The sequence below is a fragment of the Cyprinodon variegatus genome, unplaced genomic scaffold (genome assembly GCF_000732505.1).
Source record: "Cyprinodon variegatus isolate N-32 unplaced genomic scaffold, C_variegatus-1.0 Scaffold215, whole genome shotgun sequence".
In the NCBI taxonomy this organism is placed as follows: Eukaryota; Metazoa; Chordata; class Actinopteri; order Cyprinodontiformes; family Cyprinodontidae; genus Cyprinodon; species Cyprinodon variegatus.
Genome location: NW_015150668.1, coordinates 864,021 through 875,723, shown reverse-complemented (window position 1 = coordinate 875,723; position 11,703 = coordinate 864,021). Strand labels below are relative to the sequence as shown.

Sequence of the window (11,703 nt, the reverse complement as noted above, 5' to 3'; positions counted from 1 at the left end):
AATACTTTAATACCTGTTTACAGTCGTTTTAGCCATTTTTAACAGTACATAACCAAAACCCCTCAATTAATTTATATTCTTGTATAGATTATAAATGAAATGATGGACAGACGGGAAGATTATCTGGAAGAACGAGTGAGGAAAAAAAAGTTTGAAGATAGATGGATGGAAAATGGAGGATAAGACTCAATGGGAGCTCCGACATTTGAGCGTGTAATTTCCCCCCCGAGTTTTTACTGTACTAGTAACTCGTTTTTCTGACAGTAGTCTGACAAGAAAAGGGGTATGAGAGAGGGGGAGGGACATGTGGCAAAGGACCACAGGTCGGATTCGAACCCGGGTCAGCTGCGTTGAGGACATGGGCCATGCGCGCTTACCACTGCGCCACCTGCACGCCCTTAAGCATGAATTTTAAAAAATGTAGAATTAACATTTTTGAACATAAGCCTCTGAGGTGATCTGAAATGTTGCACCAAAATGTGCAGAGAAAGAAAAATGTTTTGTTAAATAAAACATGGAAAAAAATGGTTAATATTAATTTAAAACAACATAAAATTGTATTTATTAATGGAAAGGGGAAACCAAATTAATATTTGGAAAGATGGTTTCAACAGAAATTCCTTAAAAAAAAGATTAACTGCCATATTTTTGCTCATAAATTCACTTCTGTCTTCCCACTGAAACTACGGCGGTGAATAAAACCACTCTGGTCTGATATCTTCAGACTGACAGAGGAAGATCCGGTGGTCCCATCGTAGCTCAAATGGATCAGGACTGCACACACAGCCTGAAGGAGAGTAAAGGTGATTTAAAGCCCCCCGTCTTTCAACACTAAGATCGTTCATTATGTCCAATCATATTCTCTCTCCACCCAAAATGCTTCCACACTTTTCCTCTCCATCACTCTACCGTTCAAAGCTCCTCTCCTTAACAGATCTGATTAATTCCAGCCTCCGCAGAGCCCCTTTATTAGATTAAAGATGAGATTCGTGCCGTTGCTCAGTGACTCCCACCAGGCTCAGCTGGCTCTACTTAAATAGGGAAGAAAATGAAAAACTCATCCAATGTTTGCCAATTCAGAGCTTCAGCTGTCCCTGGTGGTGAGATCTGATATAGAAGCAGAGTCTGATAATGTCAAAAGTTCTCACCGTGATGTAGAAAATATTATACAGAACCCATAAAAGCAGATGAATGATATCCCACACAGGAAATGCAGAAATTAAAAGAAAAAAAAAGCCTCAAACGTCTCATAGCTAACAGGAAAAATATACACACACTGATATGACTAATGAGATGTAGCCGTCTCTTTTGAACTTACTATAAGTTGTTTAAAGCTCATTCCTGCTTCGGAGTCATAAGCTTTTCATACATAAAGGAGAGCAGGAAATACCATCAATCAGATCAAAAATAAAAGCTAAATATACCCTAATGATCTCTAAAAATAATAAGGCCCCATTATAACAGCAAGAAAAACAAAGTACATTTCTGGTGAATTTGATGGGTCAGATTTTGCATAAGATCACTGTGACTCTAAAGGCTGATTTATACTCAGAAACCAGGTCGTCTGCGTTTGCGTCGCAGGGAACGCAAATGTGCCTCCACCCCTTCCGTAGACACTGTAGTGGACATATTCAAAATTGTAGGTGACCGCAGACAGGAGGTCTCTGATTGGTCAAATCTACATCTGCTCTGCACTATGCCTATTTCCTGTTTGATAACTTACTGGATTGGTTTGTTTGTATGACCGCCATTGTGGAAAACCACTCGTTAAGTTGGACCGGCTAGAAGAGCGAGGTGCATGGAACACCAAGACCCTTTTTCCACCTGGATCCCCACTCTTTTTTGCTCTCATATCCCTCCATTTTCGCGCAAACTTGCCCCCACTTCCTCCCCGCCTCGGCCGTATCTAGACCCACAGCTAGTTCCTGATTGTTCCTCTTGCGTTGTGGCGTGGAACAACATAGCGCAGACCACGCTTAAAAATTGTGAATAAATCAAAAATATCTGCGACAAGCTCACTGCAACACACTGCTGCGGGAAGGATAACCCGCCCTTAAGCCTGAGTCAGAAAAAAAAAAAAAAAGAATCAGAAGAAACTCAACATCTTTACAACTTCAGGATATAGAATGAGCCTCATCTTTGTACGAACATTTGAAGTTAAAACCATCCAAACCTGAACAAGCTAATGGTTTTCTAAATGTCAGTCTGTAAGTGTTTGTATGAGATTGATTAGAAAGAAATCTTCAAACCATAACGTAAAAAAACCCTGTAAAGACTGGTAGTCGAAGGCGGATCAAAAACACTGAGAAGGTTCTGAAAGGGTTGAGTAGAAATATTAATGTAGGGGTGGGTGATTCCAGTCCCTGAGGGCATAGTTGGTGCAACATCAGTATAAAGTAATTGATGGTTAAGAGAACTCTGGATATATTTGATGGAGGTGTGTTGAGCGGTATCTTGCAACTTTTAGAAGCATATCTGTATTAGTGCATCTCCAAAGTGAGCTCATCAGCAGAGCTAGTGACGTAGTTTGATTCAGGCATGTAGGGCAAGAGAAGCGTCTAAAGCTGGGGGGACCAACGTAGTGTCCACGGGCACCAAGGCGCCCTCAAGGGCCAAATGGGTTGCACTCAGGTTCTTCTGACAACAGAATTACACCTCAGTTGACTAAGTTTGAAATTTTATTTTTTATCATTTATAGAGCATTCAATCATATCAATAATTTAGAACATTTAAGCATTTATAGGAATTTGAAAATGACAATATCTAAAAGCAAATTAGAGATGGAAATAACGAATACAAATATGTTTATAATATAAGAAGTTTAGGTGAATGCTGACTCCTGCAGGTCATAGGTCAGGTTTGGTAGCCCGTCCTATGAATAAATACCCATAAAGTAGCCCTCAGTCTTAATCGGTTGGTGACCCCTGGGCTAAAGGTTCCATGATGTTGACCCTACAGGATTAGAGTTAGAGACCACTGCTTTACTGGTCTAAATTGAAATCAACACCTATTCCTACTGGTGCTAATATTCGAACGCAATGATTAAAATTCATTTTGTCATCTTTAATATTTATTAACGGTCTGTTTTTCATTAATAAATAGCGACAGCTGAATGAGTTATCTCTGTAATTAAAGGTTTAAGTTTAGTAACTGACCCATAAATGGCAATAAACTGAAACTATGTATGTTTAATTTCCAACTCGTATCACAATCAAGTTGCAGATAATCTAATGTTTTATGGCCAATTTAAAATTCTTACAATTAATTTTGAGCCTGAGAGAACCAAATTTAAATTAATTAGCTCATGGTTGAAAAGAATCACGATGGACACAAATTATTTGATTAATAAACTAAACCTCAGTTTATATTGCTTCACTTTTACCAACAGACATATCTTGATTTGATTTTACACCATTTTAAAACCTGAGCAATAGAATAGATCTAAGCACAGATAATGCAGAAAAGCCAAAGCTCATGCTCACAATGTTAAACCCCTAGCAGCAGTTTTCCAGCACATTAAACCTCCTTTGCAGCCACATTTAGTCTGATAGCCGGGGAGTTCTGCAGCGTGCTGGACAGGCTCCCCGATGAGAGACAGCATCTCTCCAGGGCATCCCTACATTTTCCCAATTAGCTCCTTTCCATAAATGTGAACACATTTAGTTGCTATTATTAAATTCTGTGGGTTGGGGGTGTAAGTAGATGCCATCAACAGTTGGGTGTATTTGTGCATGTAGGAGTAATAGGAAGGAAAACCGTAGCAGCATGTTTGCTCAGGTGTATGTGGTTCTTGTTCTATTGGGACGCCCGGGGAAAAGCAATAGAAAGGTTTCTTGTTTTCTCAGATTGTGTGTATTTATGTGTGCAATATAAAACTTCCTGCAAGTGTGACTGACGGAGGACCTTCCCTCTCCCCTCATTAGAGCTCGGTTCAGTCCAGAAGAGCTGAGTCAGGGAAACATTCCCTTCCCCAAACCTTTCCCTGAGGACCTCACGGCCAGCCTCCAGTGCTTCTGCAGCCCATGTGGTCTCTATTACAAGGCAATCGGTTCGGCTGCACTGCGCCATATAACAAAATGTGTGTTCAGGCGGATCTGATCTAAAGCTAAAGGCAGAAATCTGTGCAACAACAACCCAAACAATGCAAAAAAAGACATCCAGCAAGCCTCAGACAATTTCCAAGACTCCTTAATGTCATAAGTAGTCATAAAGTTGCATTTTAAAAGCGATTTTCAATTATTCTGTGGTTGCAGAAAAGGCCTGGAGGAATCTGAAAAGTTTCTGCTGTATGCAATTAAGTCAAACCAGAAGATTCCCTGAAACGTTTGCACCTCATTGTTTCCAACATTCTTCTCCGCATACGAGTGTTTGAGATAATTTGCTTACAATATGTTCACATTCGGATCAAGTGAAGCCAGTGAATATTTTTGAAATGGGAAAACAAGCTCTTGCTGCAGGGAAGCTGATAAGAAACAAATGTTCTGATGGTGATAAGTCCAGGCTGTGCAGAGGTAAACATGCCTAAAGCTTTTCAGACCGCTCAGAAATAAATGTTCCCTCGAAGCATCAAAGAGAAGCACTTAACTGCTGCAATATTACAAGGCAAAATGCATACAAATTAAAAAATCTCTATGAATGTTTCAACACTAAGAAAACACAGAGGACATCAAACGAGACGCTACTCTCCTTTTCTCTGGTTTTCATATTTGCATAAACACTTGAAGTTGCGGCGGAAAGAACTCTGAAGACTTGGGTTCCTGCTGCGTTTCCATCCAGCTGCAGATCTCTCAGCTGTTGCATCTCCAGCACGAGTGTCAGCGGGCTGTCAGGTGCCTCCCATCACTGCTTCCAGCTAATAGACTCCGTGTCAAAGTGAAGAAGTCCACCACAACCTGGGCTTCCTCTCCTTTGATCTCCAGCAATTGATTGATTGTTATTTAAAGTAGATGAGGTGGATTTCATGAGAAGACGGATTAAATTCTAAATCTAAGTAGAAACCTGGAAATGATTCGGCTACAGGGTGGGCAGTAACCAAGCATTAGCTTAAAAACACACCGGATCCCATTTAACATCTGATCTGGAGAAAATCAAATAAATAAATACTGGATGGAGGACCCTCTAGTCCATACGTTTCAAACAAACTGCTAAATAAGTGGGAGTAAAGTGATATAACCAGAACAGTGTGCTCTTTGTAAGTTAAATAAAAGGCTGAGTTCGATGTTCTTGCTCTAGTCGGAGCAGATATGCGTTAAAGCATCGGAGCTTGTAGAGTCGTGTTGAAGCTTTGGTTTTGTTTGTTAAGGTACAAAAATACATAAAAACTGAAGCACACTTACTGTAGTGTTGATCATGCAAATGTGAATTTAAATATCTTTACATGTTTAAATTGTCAAGTGGTTTCCATAAAGAGAGCGGATAATTCAGATAGTATCCCTATGAAAATGCAGCAGGCAAGAGCGGGTAAGCAGCCAGTGATGAATTCAACACAGAGGTGATGTAGTTTGATGCACAGCCACAGAGACAAAGCTATTTTTTAAAACAAAATGGAATATAGAGAATATAATGGTGAAAATAAAGGAAATAGGAAAAGCTATTAAGATGTTTTTAGGAAGCTTTTTAAAAAGGTGTTGTAGGGACTCATCATCTGTGGTCTTAGCTCCAAAACAAACAAGGTTTTGTTGGGCTACTGTATAAAACCTCAAACTCAACGCTATTCCTGACATTTGAATCTAAAAAGCTTCCTGGATGGGAAGCGAAACGTCTTCAAACTTGGAAACAAAGTAGATTGTTTTTCATTTTCTTTTTGTTTGGAACTCCAGTGCCGACCTCGACCAGCTGATGCCTTTCCCAAGCATAAGTGCTCTCTGTCCGGCTAGATAAAAGGAGGTACCGCCACATCAGATGTTCATCCAGAAGCAGCGCTTGGAATAAATGTTTATACTGTAATCTCTAATCTCCTCCATCCCTGGAGAATCGTCTGGAACTAGGGCCAAAAATCACAATTGCTATTAATTTCAATGAAATACTGGGACTGTGATTATATTGTGCAAATATGTAGAAGTTTCACTGAAGGGTTTCAGCTTTTTTTTTTTTTTTTTTGACCTTGTTGCTGGGCTTTACTGTAAACTTTATGTGAAAAAGTTTCTGCTCTAGTCTCTTTACTTCTGTGTAGCTGCAAAACAATTTTACGCATAAAATACTGAAGGGAGAAATGTACTTAGACAACTTTAATTTTTATTTTTTAAGCACACAGTGTATACAAAATTTTGTTCATTAAAGCTATAAGAAAGTAAATGAACATTTCCGTTTCATAAAGTGCAGCAGTGATCAAAAAAAAAAACATTGCGCAAAAAACGCATTGATATGGAAGTTCAGAGCCAATATACTTAGCCAATTTATCTTACTCTTGTTAAATGTAATGTGACTAAAACTAAGTGTTCGTTACACCTCAATGCAGACAGTGTTATTCAGTGTTCCACAGAAAAACGAGCTCGGTGCATGATATCATCCCTGTCTCCCATTGTGAGTCAAAATTAGAAAGCAAATAGAAGCTCAATCTCCTCCTTTGATGAAGAGGTCTGCTGCAAGTGTGGTGAATCCGAGGTGCATCTGCAAGGCGGTCAACTCTGTGCAGTTTGGGTGGAAACTACTGTAGATACAGTATTTGGTGAAAATGCACCATTATACTCCCATTTAGGATGTTAAGCAGCTTTATATTGTCATTAGTAGCATGCTTTAAAGTTTGACTACACTCTGCAATATTCAGAATGCATTTTAACACAATTTTTAACACGCATGCTGAATGAAACATTCCACATCACAGAACCCTGCTTTGACTGACACCTGCTCCCCCTGGACTCCATGTTGTTTTTCTCAGGAGTTTTGTCGAGTGAACTGTTGTCCTTGAGCTATGAAACAGTCCCAGATCAAATCTAATGGCTGAGTTCTGTTGACAAGCATAACACTGACCCCATCATATGAAAACACCACACACACAGAGAGAGTGTGACAGCCAATCAGCAGGACCAGCACTCCCTCAGGAAACTGAGGATGTGCACTAAGACATAGGCGTTGATTGGCTCATGCTGGTTTGGTTAACGAGGCTCACAAAACATAAAATAATGCAACAAATCCACCATACTATTGATTTGAGAGGAGAAACATGCAAACAGCAGTCACCTGGATGACTGAAACCATTACCATGGCAACAAGACAGCTTAAACTTGAAAGGCTGTTGCATTTTAGTCAACCAAAGCTAATAGAAAGGCAGATCTATATCCAAGTCTATTTGAAACAATGTCCAAGCATTAGCTGGTTCTGTTAAAGCAAGAGTCCAAGAAACTAAACTTTTCTCCCCCTTTATCCTCAAACATTCCTATAAAGTACTTGGGAAAAAAAAAAAGCATCTCACAATAATCGAAAAATAAACTACAATGGAAAGTGTGAGTCAGTCCATTTCTCTAGCAGCTCATAAATCATCATCACAGCTCCGGCTTGAGCCAGCAGTGAGCAGGCAGGCAGGCCAGAGAGAGGTGAGCGCCGGGCTCTCAAAGGGGAATTAATCCTCAGAGATTGGTGTTGGAGGGATGGGGTCGGATTTACCAGGGGGAAAGTCACAGCTTGCACCACATCAGCAAGTGCTTGCTTTTATTTCATCACTAACCAGAGAGCTTATGAGGTGCCCTGCCTTCACCATCACCTAACGCTGCTGAACCACTGCTTTGTTTAATTACTCGTCATTAAATACTGCAAATTCACACGCAGTGACAACTGGCCTTCCCTTATGTCAAGCTTAATGTTGGATACAGCCTGTTGGTGTAAATTGTAATCGTAAATATTCAAGTGTTCTTAAAATGAAAGAGGAGTACTTACTTAAAGAGGGAACATTTTGCTCATCAATTATAATTCAAATGACAAACGGACTGGAATAAATGGAGGTGTGTTGAAATCTTGCAAAAAAATACAAAACCCATATTAAAGTAGGAGTAGAGGTAATGATAGGTTAAATGCTAAACATAACACCATATTTAGAAAAGACCTTATCAGAATGTTTGAGCTGTTTATTTTCATATTAAATAAAGCCAAGGGTGAAAATCTAATTTGTTTTCACTGAAATACAATCTGTATTAATATCCTGGATGTAAAGTGAAGAGTTCCATTACTTCTTGACTGGCTCATGAAATGTTGATGTAATGATTGGAAATATGGCTGTGAAACAGTGGGCATCCAAAACAAAAAAGCTTATGCTTTTATGCATTGATCTGTACGCTAGCTCCCATTTCCTTTCTTTCTGTGTTTTGAAAAACCAACTTAAAGTGCATTAGAGCCTCCTAAAGCAGTGGTTCCCAACCTCGTTCCTCAGGAACCCCTGTCCTGCATGTTTTAGGTGTTTCATTGCTGCATCACACTAGAAAAAATGGCTGATCAACAGGATTTTTGCAGCACTTGATTGCAGAGGAGGAGCCTTCATTTGAATCAGGTGTGCTAAAACAGAGACATATCTAAAAAATGCAGGGGTCCCTGAGGACCAGGGCTAGGAACCACTGACCTAAAGGGCTGGAGGGAGAAAATGAGTGTCTTCCTCCTGTTGATGCAAAGTGATCAAGAATCTACGGTTAGAATCCAGGAGAAACATCAGCTTTAAACTGAGATTATATTGCAAAGGCAAACAATTGAAGGGTTAACTCAGCATATAGCTTAAAGTTTTGAACACATGCATGAATGAACACAGCAGGATAAGAATTTAGTGCCGGCTGGACAAAACACAGAGAATCTTCTTTGTATTTGTTTTTATCTATTTCAATATTTCCACATTTTAGTTAACATATTATTGAAATTTAGGTCCGGATTGCCATGGCATTATAAGGCCATTATGTAGATTCTTTGTGTAATTTCCAATATCGGACTCAATATGAATTTAGATCTACTTTGACCCCTGAGCAGCAGTAACCAAGGGGTAAAATCTTAGAAATAAAACCAAAATTGTAGAAAGAAGAAAGTTTTCCTTCTTTGCTTTTTTTTTTTTTTTTGGACAAATGAAGATTGCATAATTCATAGTAAACCCGTAGATGAATGGAAACCTTATACGGTATGTCTAAAACCATTCCTGTATTGTACATTTTGTTAGCTTGTCTGTCTGCTATATTCACCAATATGATGTTTTGAACAAAATCTGTTATTTTCATAACTTTTATGCGACACTTTTTTTTTTTATAAAGTAGAGCATTGATTCATAAAAAAGTTTATTTTTAATTTTAGAAATTAGTTTTTTCTGCCCAACTGCAAAGATGAACTGCATGGCAGCATTCTATACCCGGCAATTGTAGTAACTATGCAAGAGCTGTCAGTCTGGTAAAGAATCTGGCTAATATTAGAAATTGTAAAGGTTAACTTTTTTATGACGTGCAACATAAAACGGACTAAAACTAGACTAAAACCTTTTTGAGTTTTAGTCGACTAAAACAGACTAAAGCTATCACATATAATGAATAATAATTACTAAAATGTGACTAAAACTATTAATAGTTTTTCGTCCTGAAGACTAAGACAAAATCTAAGATGGCTGTCAAAAACAACACTGGTTATCACTTTTTTGAATTCTTTCAAATTACAACCACAAATTTTAATGCATTTATTGGGATAAAATATAATTTACCAACACTATGTTGCTTAATAAGTGTTAAAAGTAGATTGACACCAAATGCAAATGCAAGAATTTCTAGCATGGTTCGCCTGCTTTGATCGCTCGACATTTTGCACCTCTCTCTCGCCAACAATCTGAGTGAACAAAGCCAGCACCGCTGTGAAATTCATCCAACAAGCCATTACTTGTTTTTTAAATGCTTTTTGTAATTCAGCATTTTTTAAGTTTACAGGTTCCTGGTTTGTATATACAGCGTCAGATAATGAACTCAAGCCTACATTACCGTGTTAACATGCTTTTCAATCCTTCCTGCACATTCTTTTCAAACTAAACTTTGTTTTAAACTGTTGTGTGCTTGGAAAAATGTAAATTGTAATGTTAAAAATCTAAAAAATTCAAATCACGCGGCTTTTCCAATCACGCGACAAGAAAAATGGCGCCGGCAATGCTTGTGGGTCGTTTTCATCGAAGGTTGGTGATTTTAAAGTAATTTTGAGTGATAAATAATTTTTTTTGCATGGCAGGCAAATGCAATGAAATTTGTACTCTCCCGACAATAAAAACTACTTGCCCCCGGCGATGGTTAACATCGAGCCCTGTAACATCACTATTGAATGAGGGCCGTCTGCCAACTTGTTGATTCCTGTTGTCTATTTAACTAAGCAGACTTTGATTTTGTCAATCGAGTCATGACACTAAATGGGATGAAAAACCTAACGATAGCATCAGGGCAAGGATTCCAGGGTCCACCATATCTGCTGTCAATTCTCCCAGTACCAGGAGCTGCAGACAGCTGCAGTTCTTGTGTCTGTCCAGTACACAGTCAGAAGTGACTGATAAAGGCCAATTTTCCACTGTGCTTTTTCACTGTATCTCACAACCAAATCTTGTCCTTGATTGCAAACTGAAAAATAAGTTCTTTTCAACTCCACCCATATTTGGCTTTGTTCTATCCATGCACCCCTTGCCATCCTGCTTCACTATAATCACCTAATCTGCATCATTCAAAACATGTCTTTCCCATTACCGACAATAAATTTGTTCCTTAATGCACCTTTACATAGGAATAACATGTAAATCACTGGCTTAATGCTCCACATTCAGGTATGGTGTGAATGCAACTTAAGGAAAATGAGAAAAGCTTTTGGGATTTTTTTCAACAAATAATTTGAAACCATCGTTTCTGTAAGATTTTGATTCCTATCCACATTTCATCCTTGTCCACCCACTAAGAACCAAAGAACACAACCTTTCCTCTGTAAGGCCAGAGGCCCATAAACCAGATGTATAAATCACTTTAATTCTAAGGAATGAGAGAGGAAACAAGAAAACAACGGACGTAACCTCATACCTTTGGCTTACGCTGCATTTTAATGCATTACATCTTTCCCAGACTCTCCTCATTGGTCAGGAAGGTGCAGACTCTAACATTTTTCTTGGTTATAAGCTCATGGAAGTAAGTCCAAAAGGGCGAATTTACTGGGGGTCTTTTCCCAAAAGCGATAGGCATCAAAACACCAAGGAACAAGTTTCTACAGCCAAAACCCACAAGACAGCTCAGACAGGCAGTGACCAGTAATACTCCTGGGTCAGCACACCACTCTGTTTATGTTGGGAGTTTTAAACTGAGATGTGGGCGAGTAATGGACAGACCAGAAAATAATAAAACATTTTGAGACGCAACCTAAAACTTAAGATGACAACATAATGACAAATCTGTAGATAAGGTTTCCAACACTAAAGTTCAGACAAAAAAAATATCACAGGATTCTTTTATTGGGAAAGGATTGAAAGTGCCAACACCAATAAGACAGAAATGATCCGATTTTCTAACCCCCTCCTATACTTTCTACTTACAGAGAACAGAGTGGAGGTTTTGGATCAAAGGAAACCTGAGTTATGGTATAAAATGTATTTATTGAAGTTTAAAATAAAAAAGACACTATGATGAGTTTTTTGTGAAAGTCTGTATAAAAAATGACCTCAAACTCAGAGCACATTCTCTATATTATATCCTATATTTCCTGGAGAAGGTTGGATGACAGATCTATCCTGTTTAT

At 38.7% G+C, this 11,703-nt stretch overlaps 1 protein-coding gene across 1 annotated transcript in view; it reads right to left on the bottom strand.

The window, feature by feature from the left end:
• The window catches only part of pard3 (par-3 family cell polarity regulator), a 337,809-nt gene that overhangs the window by 220,592 nt on the left and 105,514 nt on the right, over positions 1-11,703 (bottom strand). The window lies entirely within an intron of this gene.